At 39.3% G+C, this 22,904-nt stretch overlaps 1 protein-coding gene across 7 annotated transcripts in view; it reads left to right on the top strand.

The window, feature by feature from the left end:
* Positions 1-22,904, top strand: part of COL8A1 (collagen type VIII alpha 1 chain) — a 163,456-nt gene that overhangs the window by 6,697 nt on the left and 133,855 nt on the right. Inside the window, exon 2 of one of the 7 annotated variants that reach the window (XM_027585507.2) lies at positions 11,511-11,642. The exons of 5 other annotated variants lie outside the window; for them this stretch is intronic. The gene's annotated coding sequence lies outside the window, so the exon portion shown is untranslated. Of the gene's footprint in view, positions 1-11,510; positions 11,643-15,039; positions 15,085-22,904 lie in introns of all 7 variants that reach the window. One more of the 7 variants, XM_027585508.2, reaches the window with a different exon arrangement.

Below are 22,904 nucleotides of genomic sequence, written 5' to 3'. Positions count from 1 at the left end.
AATTTTTCTGATAAAAGGCAGAGCCAGGTGTCCTTTGTAACCAGTGGCTAGAGTGTACTATAGGAGTATATCACATTGTTGGTTTTCTTTAAAAAAAACAACAACAACAACAACAATTTAAGCCTCTAGGAATAAATCACCTGCGTTTCAGCAATGCCAGCAATGTCCAGGCTTGTAGAGGTTTACTTGAAAGAAAACCAAAGCAATCTTAGAAAATATTCTTTCCGAGGCCACCACCAGCCAAGACTAAATGCTCACCTCAGTAAAAAACAAACCTGGGCAGCTGGGGTAGGGAGAGGAGGACAGAGAAGCTCAGGCGCTGAGAGTTCATGAGCTTACAAGGGGAATCCTGTGCCATGACTAGACCCTCCTGTCAACAGGAGCAGGAAGGGAGCTGGGAGGAAGAAGGAGGCAGAAACGGGCCAGAGTTCTCCGAGATGGCCCCAGACCTGCACTTCTGGGTCCAGGTCTCTCCAAGGAGCAGCCAGGGCCTTGCCGAGAGCGAATTGAATACCTTTCCGTGGAACATTTCCATTGCACAGCTGTGTTGGGGATGGCTTGTTAAGACTTGAGACACTTGCATAATTCAGAACCCTTTGGGGGATAGAGATCAATTAGGACCATAAAAGAAAAATCCCTGGCACACCAGAGAAGGGCTGCTTGCTTTGTATGACTTATGACATTCACAGACATACAGGGCAATCCTCTTTCCAACTCTATTTCTGATGTCAGTAGGGATGAACATATGAAATCCGTATGCATGTGGCCTAAGAAGCCCCCATTCGAGAAAATCTTGTGTTTTAATCTCAAAAACACCTTGACTCTTTCTGGGGTCTTGGGAAAGTCATCAGTCATCTCTGTGCCTTAATGTATTTATCTTAAATAGAAGAACAGTTTTCAAATAACCACTCTCTTTATCATTTAGAGACACTTGAGGTCTTGCCAGTTGTTTTGCAGAATGATGCTACTTAAGCATGCGTTGTTACTGTTACTTATATAGTGAATGGATTATACTCACAACACCTGGTAATGGCTCATGGTATTTAAGCAGAATCGAGTCAAAATGGAATAAAATTCCAAATAAGCACATAACCTTTCAAGATGTAGCAAGAGCATTTTTGTTTCTTAAAATAAGGACAATTCCTTATGTCCCAAAGGGCCAGAGGAGGTCAAGGGTAAGTAGAAAAGGGAAAAGAAACAATTAAATTATGGCTTAAGAGTCTCAAAAGGCCTCTGTGTTCACTTGTCCGTAGTTTGACATTAGTTAAAAGCTAATTCCCTCCCAGACAAAAAAAAGTTTTTGTGGTTTTAAAATCCTATTTTAACTAAAGAAAGATGATTTTTTTAAAGATTTTATTTTTTTATTTGACAGAGAGAGAGAGCACAAGCAGGGGGAGTGGCAGGAAGAGGGAGAGGGAGAAGCAGGCTCCCCGCTGAGCAGGGAGCCTGATGTGGGACTGGATCCCAGGACCCTGGGATCATGACCTGAGCGGGAGGCAGACGCTTAACCAACTGAGCCACCCAGTCAGCCCGAAAGATATTTTTAATAATGATGCTGTATTATGTAAAATCTGAATGTCGCTTCTTCAACATTTTCCAAAGTGTGTTTCAAAAACAGTAGTACCTGAGATATTAATATGTGTTTATACAGAAAAAAGCTTCTATGGTCAAATTATTTTAGAAATACTCCAATGAAACCATATGATCAGTTTAATTCACTGCAAGACTTCACAGACCTTAATATATATATTTTCTAATGCATATATTATGTTAGATAATAATATATATTATATTAGCTAATTACATTCTCATTTTTCAAAAGCGTTACAGTAAATAGTGTGCCCTAAACATATTTGCTGACAAATCTTCCCAACCTGAGAGCATCTCTTGGGACTGGTATTCTGTGGAACAACTTGGGAACAGTTTAGGAATCATTGTCCTCCTTCATTATTTCAAGATCTACTGGGACACGGTAATTTCAGGTTGCTAGTTATTATGTAGTACACATTGAGCGTTGGTATAAGTTACGTGCTATGCCAAATCATAAAGTGAGAAACAATCCCAGCATAATTTCCAAACCCAGGTGAAAAAGGAACAAAAGAAGATGAACATGTCTTGGTTCAATGGCTCAGTTCTTCATAATAAAACTAATAGCAGAAATGCCAGAATAATTTAAGTGTTTTAAAAATCTAGAAAGATAAATGATAGGAAGGGAGGAAGGAAGAAGGAAGGGAGACTGGACAGATTAAAATGATCTCTCCCTTCCCTCTTCTTTCCCATTGTCTAGAGATTGTGTATGAATAGAGAAATGACCATCAATAAGCAATAAATTCAGTAAACAAGGAGCCTACATAATTTCACAAATTAGCTCAACTATCTCTGATCTGATAATTCTGTGTCACCTTAACCACTATTAATAACTAAGATCATTAGCCAAACTTCTGCCTTGAGCATTTACTTTCTCACCATAAATAGGGAGCTAATCCCTATAATAGGCTCACACTTACTGGTATTCTAGTATATCTTGCTATGTCAGGGATTATTTGGTTTATTGACAACACTCAGACCTCCAACCCCTATCAAACTCCCTATTTCTCTGAGGGCCATACTCTGGGAATTCTCTTTCCCCTTCACAAAGATATGCCCAGAGGTCAGTATCCTAAAAGTGGCAGACCAGAGCATCCACCCCTTTAAGAAAATAAGCAGTTCACAGGCATCGAAAGGAGCAACTCAAACTCATCATTAGTAGTTATAATAATAGATACCGTTGATTAAGTGTCTAACAGGATCAGACATTGTATCATTATCTCTGTTCCTTAAATCAACCCTACAAGAGCAGGGTTTTTTATTTTTATTTATTTATTTATTTATTAGAGGGAGAGAGCGAGAGCCCAAGTGGGTCAGAGCAGAGGGAGAGGGACAAGCAGATTCCCCGCTCAGCAGAGAGCCCGATGCGGGGCTCAACCCCAGGACCCTGAGATCACGACCAGAGCCGAAGGCAGACACTTAATCAACTGAGCCACCCAGGCATCCCTATCATTCTCAGTTTAGAGATGAGAGAAAAGGAGCCTCTACTTACTCAAGCAACTTGCCCAGGGTCACAGAGCGAGCAAGTGGCAGAGCCGGGATTCCCATCGAGGTCACATTCCACACTGCTCCCCCACACTGCTTTCCATGGTGTCTTCTAGTGTCATAAAAGGGAGGAAAACCGTCAATTCCCTGTGACAATGCCTCTGACTCATAAAAAGAGAGAGAATTCTGGTGGCTCTGTTCCTAGATACTGCCGACTGGCTCTGGTTCTTGTTTAATACTGTGATTTTAATTTCTTTTTCTTTTCTGTATTTTTTCCTAAAAGCATGCTGTCACTTTGGAGCCAAAAAAGTAAGGTCTGTGTTACTAGAAAAACCAAAAAAAAAAAAAAAAAAAAAAAAAAAAGCTATCATTTCTCCCTACAGTAATTTATAAGGGCTAAGGTTTCTCCATAAATTCTCCCCAAGTGATCCCAAGTTGCTTGGCATCAGTCTGGGAGAGAGGGTGACAACCTAGCATGTCATTCCTAAGGCAGTAGAAATTCCCATGATTATATGAGGAACAGACAGAACAAAGGCATTACAGCACATTAAACGAACTTGAATCTGGCTTGGCAGATCATTCTCTTTGGCGTTATGTTTATTATCATCCATAACCAGATGATGAGAGTCAAGACAACTTAAATGATTCCCTCAAGCCATGAGAGTCACCTAGAAAAACGTCTATATTGTCTACACCTGCTGCTTAACCGGCAGTGAGGATATATGTGGAAATAAGTATACCTCGAGCCCTTCCTTTGTGTCGTGCCAAAGACAAAAGAAGAAACGAGAGCTAGTTCTTTCCATATGGTCACAATCTGCATACTTTTTTTTGCTTTTGTCTTTGATCTTCCCTCTCTGCATGTGGTATTCCCTACTTAATCTACTAATTAATTTGTACTCCTCCAAGATTCAGATCAGGTATCTTCTGCTTTGAGAAGACATGCCTACAACCCGCCTGCCCCAGGCTACATTGTACACCTCGGCCATGCTCCCTAGCGTTCTGTGCGCAGCCCTGTCATGGCCATGTCCCTGCTGTAATAGTACCAGCCTGTTCTATGTGCAAGATTGTGAGCTCCTGGCAGAAGGATTCAGGTCTTGTTTATCTCGGCACCCTCAATACTTAACACATAATAGGAACCTAATAAATGTGAAAAGGAGGACAGGAAAAAAGGGACAGGGGACTGGAATACAGTGATGGTGAGTGAGAAACCTCTACATATGCTTTTCCTTATCCCCATAGACTGTTCCAAGAAAACACAATTTTACCTAAGTCCATTCACACCCACGCATATACATATAGTGTTACTAGTGTGACACTTTTATGTACAGTGTTACACCTCTGGAGCTAAGCATGGGGCGCAAGATGAATTCCCATTGGTATGCTAATATTAAATATTGGCCTTCTATCTACTAAATTGCATAAGGAAAAATTATTTGTTGGGTGGTGCCACTGTCCCAGGACTGTCAGTACCCTGCTCAGGAATATTAATGACATTATGAAACATAGAACAAACACCTTAACATGCCAGTCAGACTATTGTTCCTCCAAACATCCTCTTTCCTTTTCTCTACTGAATGTCCCCCATTGTTCTTTACACTTGCCAAAATAACCATCAATTCAAGGTCTTGTTAAAGTCTTCCCAAATACTGCAGGCCGCATTGATCCTTCTCTATTCTCAACTGACAAGCGGTTGCTATAAATGTCTCTTACATGTTGCCTGTACACTATATTGAAAATCAGGGGGCGCCTGGGTGGCTCAGATGGTTAAGCGTCTGTCTTCGGCTCAGGTCATGATCCCAGGGTCCTGGGATCGAGTCCCGCATCAGGCTCCCTGCTCCTTGGGAGCCTGCTTCTCCCTCTGCTTCTCTCTCTCTCTCTCTCTCTCTCCCCCTCTGTCTTTCATGAATGAATAAATAAAATCTTTAAAAAAAAAAAAGAAAATCAGAGCTGTCTGCTAGAATATTCTATAGTGATGAAAATGTGCTCTATCTGAGCTGCCCAGTGTGATAGCCAGCAACCACATACTGGCAACTGAGCCCTTGAAATGTGGCTAATGCAACTGAGGTCTTAAATTTTTAAATTTTATTTTATTATAATCTCATTAAATTTAAAATCAAATAACCACATGTGGATAGTGCCTACTGTATTGGACAACACAAAATATTTAAATTTTCATGTGCCATGTCTTGTATCCCTTGATGAGCATATAAACTACTGAAAAAATTGAATAAGATGCTCTTATGTATCCCGAGTGAATGCCATGACCACAGTAGTGTTCTTTAAATAGTGTTCAGTGCATTGCTTCCCTACCATGCCTCCATGCCTGCCTCTAATTTTTATATTACCTTAAAGAGGTCCTCTTCCCCACATACATAATTTTAATAAAATACTACAGATGGTATTTCTTTTTTTTTTCTTTTTTCTTTTTCTTTTTTTTTTTTTCTTGTGGCTTTAACTTACACAGAATGGCACTGTATTGTTATCTGGATCCTTTATCACTATACAAACAAAATGAGATAAAGAATGATTTGAAGTGAGACTTTCAAAGAGAAAGGTCCATTATTCATTGCCATCTCTTCTCTTTTCCCTTTTGTGGGAAAAACATGTTTCAAATACCTCCTCATAGAATTGCTTCAATTTTCAATAAGACTATTTCTACAGAGAAAGACTGTCCTGTTCAGTAAGAGATTTTTGCTTTTATCTCCCCCTGAAGCCCCATGACTTTCTGAAGGAAGGTAGTTCTTTATCATAGATTTTCCCAGAGCATTTTTGTCTCTATTTCTAGTGAACAACCTGAGGCTCTTTGAAGAAGGCTAAGCCCTCTACCAGAAGGTCAAGGGAGGTCACATGTCTTTGGAATTTAACAATGATGTGCCCCTGGCACTTGCTGGCTTACCAACGGCCCTTCAGGAATCATCATGCCAACAGGCCAACGATGCAATAAAATCCTGTGCCTGGCAAAGCGAAGAGCAAAGTGATCAAACAGTCTGGCTGCAGATTAGATTCTAACTTATTAATAAGCCTTCAGAAAATAAACCAGAGTGAGTCTTTAACAGCAAGAGTTTACAGGAGATGTTTAATGATTTCGGAGGTCGGCCACACCACATGCCTTCCTTCTGACTCAGGGAAGAGCAGGACTGGGGCAGAAGACACGCTCAAGAAGCCAGAACAATCAGCTGTACCTTTTCCATTTACAGCTAAGTTTATTTGGAGTGACTGGAAAAACTTTCAATGAAAACTTTTTTTTTTAAATAATAAAATAAAAGAATTTACCCAGCTATCATGAGCCAGACAACATCGAGAAATAATTATGGGTGGGTATTTTCCCCTGCCTTGTAAAGTATTTACAAATTATAGCATGAGCAAGCTCTAAAGTAAATGGTAAAGATAGCAATAATATTTAACTTGTAAATTTTTTATATTTAGCCATAAAAGAATCACCATGTGTTTAAATCACATTTGAATACATATAAATAAAATTCTCATCTGCAGACGTGAGCCAGTGGCTAAAGAAAGAATCCATGACTCCTTTTCAACACATCGAGAATACTGGAGTGGCTTAGTACCTTGTTTTTATAAAATAGAATTCATTATCACCACATCAGCAAAAGTATTAGTATCTTAATTTGGGAACTTTTAAAAAATGAAGAGAGTGATACAATAATAAACTCTCTAGAGAAATTTACTGTTTATGATGTATTTTATATACATTCCTTCATTTGAATTACAGGAAGATTTTATCTACATTTTACACATGAGACAGTGGAGGCTTAGAAAGATTAAGTAAATTTCACATAATTTAGATAGTGAACGTTGGAGTTAGGGTATGAGCCTGGATCATCCTACTCCTGAAGCCCGCTTCTTTCTACTAGTTCGGGCTGAGCCTTAACAGTATTCACATCCAGAGCATCCTGGCAGGATAAATCAGAAACTATAACAAAGGAAAGCAGAATGATGTGTAAGAGTTAGTAAACAGGATTCAGTGATTAGGAATGTGCTTTTCAAGAAAACAGAATTCAAATAAGATATTATTGAAAAATAAAAGCAATTAATGTGTATTGAGGATTTACTCTGTGCCAAACAGAATGCTGAGGCTTTTTTTTTTTTTTTTTGCATTTTATCCTGATCACTTTCCTTATAAACAGGAAATTATGTGAGAGAGTTAAGTAACTCCCTCAAAGTCACATAGTTTTAAGTAAAGGACCCAGAATGTAGAACAAGGAGATCAGATTCCTGAGCTCTCCCCATTAACGGCTACATCATCGACATTTTATCCCCAAGGAATCATTCACAACATCCTATTACTAATCTGTAGCAAGCAGATTTTCAGTGGTGGAAGGACAAGTGACATAAGAAATGCCACTGATGACCATCAGGAAGAGTTTTATAGGTTGTCTTCTACACAGTTCATGATTTTAAAGGACACACAATCCAATTTTTTTAAAAAGATTTATTTATTTATTTTAGAGTGAACGTGCACCAGCAGTGGGGGAGGGGCAGAGGGAGACAGAGTGAATCCTCAGTGGGGGAGGGGCAGAGGGAGACAGATTGAATCCCCGTTGAGTGTGGAGCCCCAAAGCAGGGCTCAACCCCAGGACCCTGAGATCATGACCTGAGCTGCAATCAACCAACTGAACCACACAATCCATTTTAAACCTGCCTGTCATTTTTAAAGAATATTTTTAAAGCCCCCTGTTCATTAATGCCAAAATATATGTCATTTATGGGGGACGAAAACAAAAGATCTTAAATCATCTATGAGAAGCCATTGTAGTGTCACAAATAAAAGTACTGAGTTGAACGTAAGAAGTCATGGGATCAAGTCCCACTTTTGCCCCCTAACAATGCAGCCATCCTGGGCAAGACAGTGAGTCTCACTGAGTCTTTCTTTCCTCTTCTCCAAAATAAGTCTACTTCTCCTGACTGTAATGAATGTTAAATGAGATAATATATGAGAAAATGTCTGGTGCTCACAAGATGCTCAGTAAAGATCATTTGATAATAATCACTACCAATTACTGAATGCTTAGATAAGTGCCAGCATAATGGCCACTTAGGTGAGTAGAAGCTTCGAGCGTTGCTTTCTACATATTGCAAATAAGGGCACTAAGGATCTTTTTGCCTTGCAGTTCATTTGATGAACGCTGGACTCCCACTCCAGGATGATGCTGTGAGCATGTAATGGTGGCAGTGTGGGCTCTTTATGGGATGATTTATATCTCTGGTCTTTGTGGGTTTTGGTTGGGGGAGGGTACAAGTGTTGGCTTTTGTTTTGTTTTTGTTGTTGTTTGTTTGCTTACTTGCATTAAATAGCACTGCATCCCTCTTCCGCCAGTCCCCCAAAGGAGGAAAGTCCATGATTGCACAGCCCCTTCCCAGTTCGAGGCCACCTCCCTTTTGTGGCAAAGCACATCATGTATAGACAGCTGTGGCATCATCAGGAAAAAGATGGCTGTCCTGGGTGTCTCATCTAAGGTCTTAGCTCATCCTACAGGCTTCTGGAGTTTTATGCTACTATATCCTTCAGTACTCCCACTGAGGCTGCCAGGGTCCCAAATGCATCCTGGCCCCTGCATTTTGATGCAGTAATATGCCTTCTTTTTTTTTTTTAAGATTTTATTTATTTATTTGTCAGAGAGACAGAGAGCACAAGCAGGGGGAGTGGCAGGCAGAGGGAGAGGGAGAAGCAGGCTCCCCGCTGAGCAGGGAGCCTGATGTGGGACTCGATCCCAGGACCCCGGGATCATGACCCAAGCCAAAGGCAGTCGTGCAACTGACTGAGCCACCCAGGCGCCCGGTAATATGCCTTCTTAAGTCAAATGCATGCTCCCTATAACATTCAATGCCAGCACATCAAAATCCTTCCTTACAGGAATTTCATTTTCTTGATAAAAAATGTCCTAACTTTTTTATCCTTATGCCTTAATTATCAAGAAACCTTTCAATCCAGGCTCCTTAAAAAAAAAAATAATAATGGTTCTAAGAAGCCCAATGTTAGAATAAGGAAATTGCAAGCTATAGTGGAACGCATTTTAGTTCATAAAGACAAAGGAAGAAGGACCACAAGAGTTTTAAAAGACTTTGTCCCTCAAGTTCAATTACCTTAGTTTGTTTGTTTGTCTAGGACTCCAATTTCAACCTCACTTGTTCATGCCTTCAACACATAGATATCGATATATGTGACAAGCCCTGTGCTAGACACACCTGCCCTCATGATCTGCAGCTGAAAGGCATAGAAACCAATAGAAAGCCACTTGCAGTATAAATGCACAGAGAATGTAAGAACCCCCTTCTTCTTTATCTTCAAAAGGGAGGCCACTTTTTGTGCATTTTTCAGGCTAGTCAAGGTGTTCTGAGTCTTCTCTGGGGCCATCGTCCTCTTACAACCTGCCCATCCCAACTCAGCAAAGGTTCTCACTCAGTGTCAAGGATAATAAATTCAAACCCCAACCCACTTGCTAGGTGCCAAAAAAGTGATAAGTCAGCACCTTAATAGACATATTTCAGACATTCAACATATGTATATATAAATGTACAAAACAGTAAACTTTTAACTGGTATTCTTTTAACTAAAATTATTGTGAAGTTTTTATATTGTTGCCAGAGAGATGCAATTAATACTGATGGTCCTAGAAATGACACTGAGAGGTCCTGAGTTCCTGGAATAGAGTCAGGTACTTTGTTTACAACAAATCCTTGTTGGATTAATACTATCTGAATCATTGAGAAAAAATAAATTATCCTGAGCTGAGTCTTAGAATTAAAATATATGTAACATACATTTTCATAATCTCGAATTCTAATCTCTGAAAACCTCAACCCTACAGAACACTACTGAAGACAAAAAGGAAGTCAAACATGCTCAGTGGTTAAAAGAGAGTGGTCATTAAGGTTCATACTCATAAGCCATCACATGGACTTCTCACTTCAAAACTATTTGTTTCCACTTTACAAATCATTCTAATGAATTTGGTTCTCCAAGTCCTCAGAACAGAGCTAGCTGACTTGAGGTACCTAATTAGAATAGGAAAAGGGACTGCAACAAGTAAATGCACTTCCACAGAAGTTTGGAAGCCTAGCAATAAAGGAAGAGAAAAAGAAACTATAAAGAGATAAGTGTTTTTAAAGTATAATGGCATTCATTGAGGAGACAAGTAGCCATATAGCTTTAGGAAGTTTCTTTTTTAAAAAAATATTTTATTTATTTATGAGAGAGAGAGAGAGAGCACAAGCATGAGTGGGGAGAGGGGCAAAGAGAGAGGGAGAGAGAGCATCTCAAGTTGACTCCCCACTGAGCTGGGGAGCCTGACATGGGGCTTGATCTCACAACCCTGAGATCATGACCTGAGTCAGATGCTTAACCATCTGAGCAACCCAGGCACCCCGTCCTAGGAAGTCTCTGAGGGAATCACTGAATTACAGCTGAATATAATTATTGACATATTTAGTAGTGTCTTTTAAGAATAAAGGAAATTTCATGTTTTTAAATAGATCCTATCAAAACAAACATATTTTGGTGCTCACAGATGTAAAAATATCAGCTTTGGGAAATGTTTAATTATCCAAAATTTCTCATTCTCTAAAGATTTGGGAAAGTTGAGGTTATTCTAATATATATGAGTATGTAAGCACATGCACACACTTATACATATGAATTATATGAAGTAGAATTCATGGTAAGCTAGAAACCCTCATGTCCCTAACATGCAGTATAATGGATTATTAACTTTTTGGTTGTCAGCTTCCAATAAAAACATGATCAAAGTGGTTACCTGGAATCCAAAACCTTGAGTTCATCCTTTCTTTTCATCTACTGCTGCCGAGACCAGGGAAATTACCTCACTGCTCAGTGACTCAATTTATCTATTTGTATAATGAGAAAAACAAAAGCTTACCTCACAAGGGTCTGGTGGACTTTGTCCTGTTTCAAAGCTTGGAAATGCTTGATATAAATCCCAATAATAGCCTGGTTTGAGGTTATTATTTTTTAAGCAAACACTGCTCAAGGAAAAGATGCAAACTAGTCTTTCCCTGCTTTTCTTTCCTTACAATCTTTATTTTCCGAAGATCACCACAAAGAAACAAAGAGCCAGACACACTGACTCACGCCTTTTTCTAATAGTGTTGTGGTCAGTTTGCTCCTGCATAAAAAAGTAGTAGTGCAGCTTTGAACTCTGGGTTTTGGAAGGCCAAGAGTGGAAAAACGTCTTTAACAGCAAGAATAGCACATTCCAAATCTGTCCAAATCTGTCCAGTGTTGGAAAAGTCCGCCTGGGCTTGCATTTCCCATTGAAGCCTTTTCTGTTATCAGAACTTTCTGACAGAAGAAGGGGCTGAATTTTGCCTTTTGATGAAATGTTGAGTCACGTATTTTTTGTCATGTCAGACCTTACTCATTCAAGCCTTAAGATGGTTTCTCAGTTTGAACTTGTTTTTAGGACAGATGGGAAAATGGTGTAACTTTGTGCCTGGAAAAGCTGGCTCCATCCTTCTTCAGGAGGAAAAGTTCTACATGGTTCAGAAAGCTGAAGATACACTAAGAGTCTCCACACAGATTTCTGATACTGAAGGTGGTTATTACATTCTGTCATTGATCAGATGTCATGCTTTTTGTTTTCTTAGATGTTGTTTTCTTAAAGTCTCTCACAATCTAATACAGTCATATAACTTTATAGTCCTATAACTTTATGAAAGTACATTCACAATCTGAAACATGTATGTATGTAAGTCTTGGTACATTTCTGAGTGGCTAGTGAAGTTCTTTGGCTACTAAGGTTGAGCATCTGGCTTATCCACATATCACCCAATTGAAGAATTTATCTCAGTACTAAAATCTTATCACCTAAAGTCCTTGAAGGACATCTCGGGTGTCTTCACTCTTTTCTCCCTGGGAGGAAATTTCCATAAAAACATTCTCAAATTACTGTTTCCCACCACACATCTTACCTACAGACCATCCTACCCTTTGCTCCTTCCCTCCTGTTACAGTGGAAGAGATATTCCTCCCATATTCCCTGGATGCAACTCATCCACCCCTCCTGCCTTCTGGGGACTTCACTCTGAATCATTTGTACCACCTCTCTATTGTAGCTGAGTGCTCTTTTTCAGCACAGCCCAGATCGTGACTCAGCTCTGTTTAAAATCTTTCAGAGATATTTCATGACCCTCAAATTAGAGTCTGAACTCTCACAGGATTTACAAGTCCTCTCATGGTCTGGGCCTGCCCATCTTTCCAGATCCATTCCTTGTCATACCTCCTGCTGTCACCAACCCCACTCTACAGTCACATTTTTCTTCAAGTGCCATAGCTCTTTCATCCACTGTTCTGTCCTTCTGCCTGGAACACTCTGCCTTCTCATCACCTCCCAACTACCTGATCATTCCCAGAAGCCTTCCTTGACCCCAGGACTGGATTAGCTGGCCCTGCTGTAGGCTCTCACATTGTCCCAGCACCTCTCTATGGCATCTAACACTCTCACTGTGACTGTTTCATTAACTGACTGTCCCTTTGGCTGGTCTATAAAGGACGTTATGGCCTGAATTGAGTCTGTCTTCTAAGCAGTGTGTCCCCAGCACAGGAGTCTGAAACTGAGTACAGCTATTCAATATTTGTTGAATGACAGAATGAATGAAGGATACATAAATGATAATTAGCGGAACACAGATAAAAGACAAAGCAGCAGATTCAAGGATCAACCAGGGTTCTAGAAGAGGAGAGTGGTCAAAAGTCTGGCCAAAGAAGTCAGAAATCAAGAAGTCTTTAGCAACCAACAGTGCAAAGTTGGAATAAAATGTCTAAGACAGGCCCTTAGCAATAATATACTGTAAGCAAAAACTGATAATCACAATCCCCAGCCAGGCTCTCTCATCATTATCCTGGGCAAAGTTTCCCAGAGCGTGCCATGGCACAGTCCAAGGACTACCCGCATCATGAGTCCTCACCCCTCAACTAGTCCTACTGACTCCGGATCTCATGGAGTAGGCCAGAAATGTACATTTTTAACCAGCATCCCGGGGGATACTTAGGCACCTAACCTTCTAGGCTTTGAAGTGGGAACAATTATAACAACTGGTCAAGTAGGGAAAACAAGATACAGGAAGCAAATGCCCTTCCCAGTGTTAGCTAACTGAGTATTTTGAGCCCCCAGCTGCTCTACATGTGGTATATGACTCCTGTAGAAGGACATCTTTGACCTGGTTCATCAATGGTGAGCAAATGCATAGCTGTCTCATGGTTGGCCCTTAGAAATTCCAACAAGAGTCATATGTATGAGGGAAGGGCTGCTATCATGGCACTTTAGTCATAATTCCCACTTACTGTGACCTCCCTTCTCCTGTTTGAGGCAGAGTCCAGTCTAATCCATCTAGCATTCTGTCTGGACTAATGAATACTTAACCAACATTCAATAAAACAATATTCCCTTGTCCATGACCTGGACAAAGGGCTAATAATAAATAACTATGAAAAATTCATTGTAAGCTATTACTCTTCTGAGAAAAAACAGAAATGTCCCCTTTATCCCCACTGAGCCTGTGGTTTTAAAGCCCTTTCCAATTTTGCATTATTGTCAAAGAAAAATAATTAGATATGGCTGACTGAAAAAAACATCTAGAAATCTCTATCTGAGGAAAAGAGGCTCACCTCAAACCAACATTTCCTGTTTTGATCTTATATTCCAAGCAGTCTCATTTTTTCCTTTTGGTTTTACATATAGCTTTGTCATTTATGGACATGCCTGTAATCTGTTCTGCTCACAACGAGTACAGAATAAGCACTGATTTTTGTTACTATTCTATCATTTATACTTTAAGATTACTCTTCACCTTTCTCCCAAGACTCTGTTCTATCACTGGCCATTTGACGTCGGTACACTGCACCTTAAGTCCTTGATAAACCAAAATGTATGTGATGTGGGCAGAAAACAAAAACAAACAAACAAACAAAAAACTACATCTTGATTTTCCCAAAGTAGTTTGATTCAAATGTTTTAAGTATAATTGAAAACATATTTTTACAAGCAAATAGAGCCAATAAACTAGAAAAGCCATATGGAAGCACCAGGCCCCACTTCTCTGGTTTTTAATCAACTGCAGTAGAGGTCCTTAGGGACAGTGAGACACTCGTGTGCCAGCATGGGATCACAGAGAAGGACAAGTGCTCCTCCACCAGCGTGGTTCATCTGTCGCAAGTGCTCTGTATGGAAACTTCACCAGGGAAAGAAAAGGAAACATGTAAGGCCACCAGGACTTTCCGTAACCTTCCTAATGTCAGTGTGGGGATCTCATAGGGTCTTACACAGCTAATGTAAGTGTCCCCCTCGGGTCCCCAGATATAATACCCTGATTATCTTCCTATAATTAGTATTTTTAAAATATAACTACAAAGGAAATGTCCTCCTGGACCAGGTCCTTTTCTCAGTTGCAGTGACACAACTCCCACCAAATCTGTGGGCCATTGTTGCCCTTCATCCCAATGCCAGATATTTCAGTTGGCTTGGCCTTTCTAGCCCCTGAAACTAGAAGTCTCTAGTGCTGCAGTGGGGCTGGCAATGGGAAAGGATTCTGGGCTAAGAGACTGAATCCTTGGCATACACTGAATCATCTGGCATGCTGGCTTCTCCTGTAATTTCTCTAGCTATGAATTGGAGTGGATTTATTTACTCAATTTATAAAATGGCACCATTCATTAAAGTAAATCACTTGAGGTAAAAGAACTAATTATAGAGCTTTTAGTCAAGGTAAAGTAAAAGCTTTTACCTCTAGTCCTGGGGGCAGAACCCAATGTCTGAGTTAGAGGTTTTTACTGCATGTATGTGTTAAAGTTCCAAGGGACATGATTTGGCCCAAATTTTTTGAACCGCTAACTATGACATAACAGGCTCTTACTGTTTGAAGAACAGAGTAACTATGTATATAAATATCCCTTTCAATGTCTATGTCAGTTTTTAAAATCTGTCTCTTATGCAGTGCTGACAAGGGAATGGAGAAGGCGGAATGGTCATACATTCATTGGTAAGAGTTTAACTTGGTACAATTTTCAGAAGTTGAAATAGTAATTCCACATAAGCAAGAATCTATCCTACAGAAATACTCACATGTTTGCCTTAGGACATAAGAATAATGATGCTCATCAAAAGACAAAATCAACAGAGTGAAAAGGCAACCTATAGAATAGGAAAAAACACTGGTAAATCACATTTTTGATAAGGGATTATTAGCCAGAGAACTGCTACAACAGAACAACAACAAAAACAACAAAATTTTTAATGGGCAAAAGACTTGAATAGACATTTCTGTAAAGATACAAAAATAGCCAACGAGTACATGCATGACGAGATGCTCAACATCACTAATCATTAAGGAAATACAAAGCAAAGCCACAATAAGATACCACCTCACACCCATTAGCATATCTAGCATTTTAAAAAAAATAAAACCAAAAATAACAAATTTTGGTGAGGATGTGGAGAAATCAGAACCCCATGCACTGTTGGTGGGAATGTAAAATGGCACGGCCCTGTGGAAAACTATGACCCAGATATTCCACCTCTGAGTATATATCCAAAATAATTAAAATCGTGATCCCAAAGGTATATTTTACACCCATGTTTGCTACATAGCAGCACTATTCATTCACAATAGACAAAAGATGGAAGTAACCAAAGTATCTACTGATGGAGGGATGAAGGGGTAAACAAAAGATGGTATACGTACACAATGGGATATTATTCAGCCTTAAAAAAGAAAAAATTCTCACACATGCTATAACACGGATGAAACTCAAAGACATTATACTAAGTGAAACAAGCCAGCCACAAAAAGACAAATATTTTATGATTCCACTTATATGAGGTACCTAGAATAGTCAAATTCATAGGGACAGAAAGAAGAATGGTGGTTGCCAGGAACCACAGAAGATGGGCAATGGAGAGTTCTTGGTTAGTGGGTATGGAATGACAGTTTTATAAGATGAAAAGAGTTCTGGGGATTGATTGCACAACAATATGAATGTACTTAACATTACTGAACTGTACACTTAAAAATGGTTAAGAAGGCAAATTTTATGTTGTATTTTACCACAATTAAAAAAAAAAGGAAAGTGGTGTTGATTATAGTAATAGCACCCATTGAAAAGATGTTTTATATATATATATACATGTATGAACTTAGAAGAATGTACAAGATCTATGTTTTGAATCAAAAAGCAATTTTCGGGACATGATTATAATGACTGTATTAGTTTGCTAGGGCTGCCATAACAAAGTACCACAAACTGGGTGACTCAGAACAATAGAAATGTGTTGTCTCACACTTCTAGAGGCCAGAAGGCCAAGATCAAGATGTCCAAAGAGTTAGTTCTTTTGGAAGGCTGTGAGGAAGAACATGTCCCATGCCTCTGTACTAGCTTCTAATGGTTTTCTGGCGATTTTTAGCATTCCTTTGCTTGTAGATGATACAGCACCCCCAGTCTCTCCCTTTACCCTCACATGGTGTTCTCCTTGTGTGCATGTTTAGCTTTGTGTCTAAATTTCCCCTTTGTATAAATAAGGACACCTGCGTATTGGATTAGGGGCCCACCCTACTCCAATATGAGCTCATTTTAACTAATTATATCTGCAACAAACTTATTTTCAAATAAGGTCACATTCTAAGGTATTGGGAGTTAGGAGTTCAATACATGAATATGGGGAAGACACAAGTCAACCCATAACAATGATGTATTGTATATGAATATATGAAGGCCTGACTGGTATATATCAAACCACTAACTTTAGTTACCCCCTGGGAAATGGGGAGTGAGGAGAGTGGGTAGGCAGTATTTATACTTTTATCTCCACACTTGTGGATGGATTGAAAAGTGTTAAACAAGCACGTGTAACTATTGCAAAGTTAAGCAAGCAACTTAAAAGCTTTTAAGGCACCTTGCAGATGTCCATCAAGGTAGATATTAGGCTGCCTTGGAGATAAGTGGGAATGGCAACAATTAAGTGGTCCAAAACTGTTAGAATATTTTTCAGATATCAACGTGCAAAGCAGTAGTATTTTATATGTTCGCCAAAAAAATAAAAGGCTGTGAGTCAGTGGCAAAGTGGAAATAGCACTGCACTAGGGGTCCAGAAAGCTAGATGGAGTTCCATTTCTGGCACTAGCATTTGCATTTTTGCCTTTAAATATTTATATAAATTTCAGATATGCAGTACCTTGTCCTATGTTTATTCAGATCTGGCTGATACATATATGTTGTGCATCAGCACAAAATTTGACTGAGCCTAAAAATAGCCAACCATCACTTCTCCTAGACAATGATCTGAATGAACATAGGAGGCCATTGATCTGACCTGTGAGCTTGAAAGACAGCATTTCGATGTTATACAATCAGGCAGCCCGATTCTTCCATTCTGCCTCTGCAAAGAGTCTTTGCCAATTTCACTATTGCTAAGGGAAGGGCAAGTTCCACCACAGACCCATATGACAAACAGAGCTGAATTCTTCAAACCTGTGTCACTCTTGCAGAGCTTCTCTTCATTTCTCCATTCAATTGGGAAATCATTATTAAGTACCCACTATAATAAGCTAGGACTGTATGAGGCCCTGGGGATTTAATGATCAGAAAAAATAAACAAGGTCCTTATTCAGTTCCACTAAGGTCAAGAAAACAATGTGAAATGTGTTTTGGTAAAGGAATTATATAGTGTACTGGGTAGGGTGGGGGAGAACAGCCAGGTCTCTGAGTTAGGGGCTCCTAATGCAGACTTAAGACTTAAAAGGTTTTCCAAAGGTTTCTCTTCACAGAATGGCATCAACTCAGCTTTGAAATCATGAGGTAATTTTGCCTACCTGCTTTCTAGTTGTCTCTATGGCTGCTGAGAAAGAGCATGGCTCAAACAGGGAGTAATCAAGTCACTGTGGTTCAGCTGCTCTAAGAAGGACAACGGCATCTCTGACAGATTTGTTTTAGCTGGTTTTCACTCTAGGTAGGAGAATCCACTCTGCCGAATCCAGATATAAAGGGCTTCGGGTATTGACCATAAGGCATGAGAATAATGAGGAATACTGATTCTTTCCTCATCAAAATCAGTATTTACTAAAGACTGCCTCATTTTCACTGATCATTCCATTAAACACAAAGCATCCATTTGAAAGTCCTCAAGAGTGCATGTTTATCCATTTCTCCAGGCAGAGCACATACCAAGGTGATAGGGCTCACATCCCTTCTCTGTTTTCTCCAAGTCCCCTCAGAATTCTTGTTTCCCGTCCTCATAATGTTTTTTTAATATTGGGTTACAGAACTCAAGTAAATACACAGTTGTTGTTGTTGTTGTTGTTTTTAGAATTGTTTATTTTTATAGAGAGCGTGCGCTGGATCAGGGAGAGGGGCAGAGAGAGAGGGAAAGAAAGAATCCTCAAGGAGACTCCCCACTCAGTGGGGAGCCTGACATATGGGGCTCAATCCCAGGACTCTGGGATCATGACCTGAGCTAAAATCCAGAGATGGTCACCCAACCAACTGAGCCACCCAGGTGCTCTGATGTTGTTGTTGATTTTTAAAGGAGTCCTGATCAAAGTGGTGGGGGTAGTGTTTGTCTTTGTTTGTTTTGTCTTTTCACTGCAATATGCTCTATAAATTTACCAAATCCCAATTAAGCTGATGTCTGACTCTTTGACCTTTTTTATTTTCCAGCAATGACCATTGTCATTTTTTCCTATAATTGATTTCTAAAATCATTTATATACAGCAGAAATTGCACCAAATTCATTGATTTGGAGATTCGGGTGCCCCTTCCTACAGGCATTCTCAACTTTCACATGAGGTTCTTGGAGCCCCCAGCTCTCTGGCCCCTGCTCACTGACCTTTGGGGAATAGAAAGCATCCACCATCTCCCCCTCACATAGAACAGGCTTCTCACCAGGAGGACTGACTCCCCCATCGGCTGAAGTTCTCAGTTCCTACCTCCCCATCTTCTCACACTTTCTCAGATAGAGTGGGATTGGGGTGAGGGCTGATGGGGAGGAGAAGAAATGTTAAGTTTGGTTATCCCACGGCTGGTATTTTTGGGGTCGCCTTAGTAAGGCCACATTGGGGTGTGAGGAGCAATTGGTGAATCTTTTTAGATTTACCACTTCTCTGTTTTCAACTGGGACCCTACACATCAATTTCAGTGCAACAGGAAAAGTCCCATCAACATCTTGTTATTTGTGCTACAAGAAAGATTGTCTTTTATTCCCATCGCTCAGAGCTTAGCATAGTGCTAGGCTTGCTCTGTAAGCAATGATGGAAACACTCAACAAATACTTATTAATTCTTACTATGGAATTAGGTACTTGAAACAGTTAACAGAAATTCTAGACCTCAACCTGAAAAACCTGCTGAAATAAGATTGCAGGTATCATGTCATGAATCCTGATGAAGTCACAGAGACCTCACACCCTGGAGGGAATTCCTAAACCCCACTCTGAACCTTCATAGGGTTGTCTCAGTGCTCTAATCATCAGAAAATCTCCCATATGGAGAAAGAACAGGGGCCATGTTTTAAAAATGAAATGCATGCTTAGTGAGAAATTAAAAACAAACGTTTGATGAGACCAACTTTTATCTCTGTTTGAGCAAGCTCTTTGAGCTTCAAAATGTTTCCTTAGCTCCTGGAATCTAATGTCACCAGAGTCCCAAATTGGAAACATGGTTCCACAACTCACAATTCATAAGTAAGAATTCTCCTCCTTGGGATTTCATTCATATTGTGGGCCTCCTCGCTGGGTTTTCTCCCTTTCACAACTCGGATAAATAGTGTGGCAGTCCATATGGTTTTATTTGCACATTCACAGCTTCAGTGAACTTTTTTTAATCCTCACTGAATACATTAGCTACATCGCTCTGTAATATACACATTCAGAGAACAAAAATTCAGATTAGTGTGGAAGGTTTTTGGGAGGGGTGGATTTATCTAATTCTCTTGGTTTCAGCTTTCCATCAAAACTTGTTTCACATCCTTATATAAACCAGTTTCCCTCTCTGTACTTCCCTCACTCTCCCAGTAATAAGGGACATGTCTACTTTTCTCAAACAAGTGCCACAGAAATTAAGGAGAAAAATAGTTTTGGGGTGCCTGTGTGGCTCAGTCAGTTAAGCGTCTGTCTTCGGCTCAGGTCATGATCTCAAGGTCCTGGGATCAGCTCTCCTCTCATCGGGGAGCCTGCTTCTTCCTCTCCCTCTGTGCTCTCTCTCACTCTCACTTTCTCACAAATAAATAAATAAGTCTCTTTTTAAAAGAGAGAAAAATAGTCTTAAAACAAAACTGAGTTTATGGAAGAAATCCCCTTTGCCCCATCAAAAATTCTGCAGTTAACCACATGTCTCTGGCATGTCTTAACCTCCAGTCTTCATTTTCCTCACCTGTCAATGTAAGGCCAGGCTAATTTATTGTCCATTGATTGCTTATTTTGTACCACTTTCCATGGAGAGCAGTTATCATATGCTATTTTATTTTGTATTTGCGATAATGCTACATGAAAGGAATCCTAATCTGTATTTTATAGATGAAGAAATAGATGCAGGAAGGTTAAGTAATTGCACAGCACGTGGCTAATTGTAAAACCTGAATTCAAACCCTCATTCATTTAATTTCCTAAAGCCCTAGTTCTATGTGTTATAATATGCTATCACCTAACTGAGCTCTGTACTCCCTAAACTATTCCTTTAGGTTCTAGTTCTGAGCCATGAACATATTTCATTTCATTTCAAGAGGCATCATTGGTAAATTACTATTGCTAGTTTTATTTGTAATAAAAATAGTATACCTTACTATTTTGTAACAACTATTACACTGTGAATGGTGGAGAAAAAAGAAATATACAGCCTCCCTCAGAAGACTGTCCTTACTGTTGAGAGGAAGTTTTTCTCCATCTGTGGCTCTCTTCTATTCCAAAGTATTGTCAGTATTTTAGAGTGAATTTGATCGTTGTTTCCTATCCCTCTCTTATGATGGGAAATAGTAGAACAGGATGCGCTTAGGAGGAGATAGAAAAATATTGTACTGAGACACCACAAGGAATGTTAATTCCTTCTTTCAATCACTGTTTCAGGAGTTGTCTGTACAGATTAAAAATAGAAGGAATGAAATGTCCGTAGATGGACAAATGAGGAGCCCAAGACTTACATAAAAAGATTCTTTATCATCTACTCTTCTTGTTTTTTTCAAAATTTATTTTCTTGTGATGAGAACTTGTAAGATCTCCTCTTTTAACAACTTTCAGATATGCAGTATGGTATTAGTAACTATAGTCACCTTGCTGTACATTACATCCCATGACTTATTTATTTTATAACTTGAAGTTTGTACCTTTTGGCCCATTTAGCCCACCCCCCCGGCCCCGGCAGCCACCAATCTGTTCTATGTAGCTATGCCTTCTTCTCTTTTTTTAAATAACAAAAATTAAATATCATCTGTGCCTGCTTTTTTGTCCTTGGAGAAATAACAGTTAAGGAAGAGGGTGGAGAGGAAGGAAAGGTAGCTCCAACTGATAATTAGCTGATTTAATCTCAAATTATCTAATATGCTTAATAAGAATTATCTTCTCCATATGTGCTGGCCCAGAAAATGAAACATGTCTTGTCTATAACGATTCTCCTATCAGCTAAACACTCAGTGAAAGGGAAGAAACATTTGTAAAGATAATACAGCATTTTTTTTTAAAAAATTAAAAATGAATGAGAATTTATAGACCTCTTTTTTAACTTTGGCAAAGCTATTATAAATAGCATTTTTTAAAACCGTCTGGCTAAAACAAAACAAATGTTTCCTGTCAGTATGGAAAAAGAAATTCCTGTCTAAAATTGTGTTATCGTGTTATCTGGCTTTTAGTCCACTTAATTAAGAAAGCTGTTAAATGTCACGCTACATGTCATCAAATCCCCTTTTTAAAACTGATTTCAATTTTTCATGAGTTCATTCCAGTTTTGTGTTTTCACTATTTAATCCTTTAGGGGTTTTTTTTTAAATAAAGTCATTTTTAAAAGTCAAAGATACACTAGTCTTGCCATAATTACTTTTTGCATATCAGAGTTAAAAAGATACCCTAATATAGAAATACATTGAGGACCAAGTCATCTACTAAAATAGAATACAGCTTCACACATATCGTTAGTACTTACTTTTAAAGAAAAACAAAAGATATGGAATCTATTTGAGCTGAGTTGAGCTACATTGTCTAATCCTCTAATTTTTCACATTAAAAAAAAACTTGAGGCTCAGAACTTGAATGAAATGAAGTTATAAAGTTGGTGGCAGAAAGCTGAGTTCCTTTATGCAAAAGCCAGTGGACTTGCTTCACGACTACACTCTTCAAAAATTTTATTAAGCAGCTACTATGTGCCAGGTACTGTGTTAGGTTCTCATGATACAAAAGTAAACAAACAAACAAAAAAGTAAACAGCACAGGGCATTCAGTCTGAAGAAACTTATAATCCAATGGGAGAGTAAATAAATAAATTGATAAGTAAGTTTTTATGTAACAAGCGACTTAAAACCTTAGCAGTTTAAAATAATCTACAATATCCATTTATTATCTCACAGCTTCAGTGGGTCAGGGATTGGGCATGGTTTAGCTGATTCTCTGCTTCAGCTTTTCTCACAAGGCTGCAGTCAAGGTTTCAGCCAGAGCTGAGGTCTCATCTGGAAGCTCAGCTGGAGAAGGATTCACTTTCAAGGTCATGTGGTTATTGGCAGGATTCAGTTCCTGTAGCCTGTTAGACTGAGGTCCTCAGTTTCTTGCTGGCTATTATCCAAAGGCTAACTTAAAATCCTTACTACCTGGCTCTCCCCAGCATGGCTGCT

The sequence above is a fragment of the Zalophus californianus genome, chromosome 1 (assembly GCF_009762305.2).
Source record: "Zalophus californianus isolate mZalCal1 chromosome 1, mZalCal1.pri.v2, whole genome shotgun sequence".
Lineage (NCBI taxonomy): Eukaryota > Metazoa > Chordata > Mammalia > Carnivora > Otariidae > Zalophus > Zalophus californianus.
Note: the sequence above shows the minus strand (reverse complement) of the source record. Positions and strands in the feature narration are given on the sequence as shown.